The sequence below is a fragment of the Dioscorea cayenensis genome, chromosome 20 (genome assembly GCF_009730915.1).
Source record: "Dioscorea cayenensis subsp. rotundata cultivar TDr96_F1 chromosome 20, TDr96_F1_v2_PseudoChromosome.rev07_lg8_w22 25.fasta, whole genome shotgun sequence".
NCBI classification, from domain to species: domain Eukaryota; kingdom Viridiplantae; phylum Streptophyta; class Magnoliopsida; order Dioscoreales; family Dioscoreaceae; genus Dioscorea; species Dioscorea cayenensis.
In genome coordinates, this window is record NC_052490.1 from 13,576,850 (window position 1) to 13,579,418 (window position 2,569).

General features: G+C 43.2%; 1 non-coding gene across 1 annotated transcript; it reads right to left on the minus strand.

The window, feature by feature from the left end:
- Window positions 1-363: 363 nt before the first annotated feature.
- On the minus strand, window positions 364-470 carry LOC120251994. The gene has a single exon (XR_005533550.1). It is a non-coding gene; the product is annotated as a small nucleolar RNA R71 (small nucleolar RNA).
- Window positions 471-2,569: the final 2,099 nt, after the last annotated feature.

Consider the following 2,569-nt stretch of genomic DNA (forward strand, 5'->3'; position numbering starts at 1 on the left):
TTACATTATCCGATTATGCCAGACCTTCAGTTGGGGACACAATCGAACATTGTGCATCCACCGATTACAGCTCAGAACTTCGAGCTGAAGCCAGCATTCATCCACATGTTGCAGCAATCCGCACAATTTAATTTTTGGTCGATGAGGATGCGAACAGTCATATAGAGAACTTTCTCGAGGTGTGCGACATGCTTAAGATAAACGGGGTAACATATGATGCCATTAAGTTGAGAGCCTTCTCATTTTCCTTGAAAGGGAGAGCAAAGCAGTGGCTACACTCATTACCAAGAGCATCAATTACCACATGGGAGGAGATGGTAGAAAGCTTTTCTTTCTCATTATTTCCTCCCGGAAAAATCTGCAAAGCTTAGGAATGAGATCTCATCCTTTGTACAATTGGAATTGGAGTTTATATTTGAGACGTGGGAAAGTTTCAAGGAGCTCTTGAGAAAGTGCTCGCAACATAGATTCCCGTAGTGGATGATTGTTTTGACCTTTTACAACTATTTAAATCTGAGTACAGGGCAACTCTTATATGCAGCAGAAGTAGGTATCTTAGGTAGCAAGACCCCCGGTGAGGCCTGTCAATTAATTGAAGAAATGGGATTAAACAGCTACCAATGGAATGCTAGGGGAAAAAAAAGGTGGCCAGCCTCCACGAGATAGATGGAGTAACCTCATTGGCGGCTCAAGTGGAATCATTGAATAAGAAGTTAGATCTCCTAACTTTTAATAGAGTAGCGGCCGTGACTACTTGCACCGGGTGTGGTGGAGGACATGCTCCCTCCGATTACCCGATCTCCATTGGTGATGCATCTTCGTTTGAGAATGTCGATTTTGTAGGTAATGCTATGAGGAATCAAGGAAACCCATACAGCAACATCTACAATCCAGGTTGGAAAAGTAATCCCAATTTCTCGGGGAGCAACCAAGGTCCACAAAAGGCCATGGGGCCACAGTGTTTCCAACAACAGTAAGCCCCAAACATGGAAAACAGAGTTTCAGGTTTGCAGACCCGAACGAACAATTTGGTGAAGGCCTTAACTAGGTTTGTGGAATCATCTGATATAAGGTTCCAATCAGTTGAGGCTACACTTCACAACCACACCGCCTCTTTGTATAATCTTGAAAATCAAGTAGGGCAGATTGTGAATTCCTTATTGGAAAGGCCACAAGGAAGCTTGCCGAGTAACACCGAGACCAACCCTAGAGAGCATGTGAAGGCGATCACTTTGAGAAGTGGTCGTGAGGTTGATGGTAAACTTCTGAGTGAGAAGCCCAATGAACATGCACCCAAAGTTATAGAGGTTGAGAAGGGAGAAAGCATAGAGAAGGAGGTGGCACCCCCACCTTTCAAGCTAAGAATTCCTTATCCCTCTAGATTAAAGAATGACCAATAGGATGAAAAGTACAAGAAGTTCCTGAGTTTTGTTCAAACAACTCCACATCAATATTCCTTTTGTTGAGGCATTGGCTCAAATGCCTAAGTATGCAAAATTCTTGAAAGATTTGTTGACCAACAAAAGGAAGTTGGAGGATAGTGCTTCTGTGATCTTAGATGCTTCTCGCTCAGTGGTGTTGCAAAAGAATATGCTGAACAAGAAAAAATACCCGGGAAGTTTCATCATTCCGTGTAACATTGGCAATTTGGGTGAAGAAATGGCATTGTTAGACTCATGGGCCAGTATCAACGTCATGCCATACACCTTCTTTCAGAAGCTAGGCTTGGGAGAGCCTAGGCCCACCCTGATGACTTTGTGATTGGCGGATCGAACAGTGAGACATCCGAGGGGTATCATTGAAGATGTGCTTGTCAAGGTGGACAAGTACATATTTTCTGTAGACTTTATGGTGCTAGACATCGATGATGATGCGGATGTACCCTTGATACTTGGGAGGTCATTCTTGCGGACTTCTAAAGAGTTGATTGACATAGAAGGCGGAGAGTTAACATTGAGAGTTGAAGATGACAAGCTCACATACCGCCGTGCTGAAGCCATGCGGCATTCTCTTGATTTCGATGATACTTTGTATTTTCTAGACACTACTGATGAGATTATTGATGAATATATGCAAGAAATGTTCAATCCGGACCTGTATGAGGGTTTGTTTGACCAAGAGGTGGACAATGAAGGAATCATGATGCTTGGTTCGACTTAAGAAGTACCATCTACTTCGGGGATCCTGAAGAAGGTGCTCCAGAAGATGAAGAGGGTTAGGAGACGCCACTGGAAATACCCCAAGGCTGTTGGAGATGTGCACGAATCGAATAAATTGGATGAATCATTGCTAGGTGGTCCCAAGCCTGATAATTCTCCCTCCACCTTCAAGAGACTTTGCTCATCATGTTTCCAAGTCATGGGTAAGAGGGAAACCTTCATCTATGAGCACCCGTGAGGTCAGACAAGGTACATCAAGCTAAGTGACGTTAAACAAGCGGTTCTTGGGAGGCAACAAAATGTCTACTGTTTTCTTAATTTGGTAGTTTAGTGTTTGCTTGAATAAATTGTTGAGTGTTGGTGTCTTGATTTGTAGATACTTTTGCTGTAATTTTCCTGTGGACTTTTAA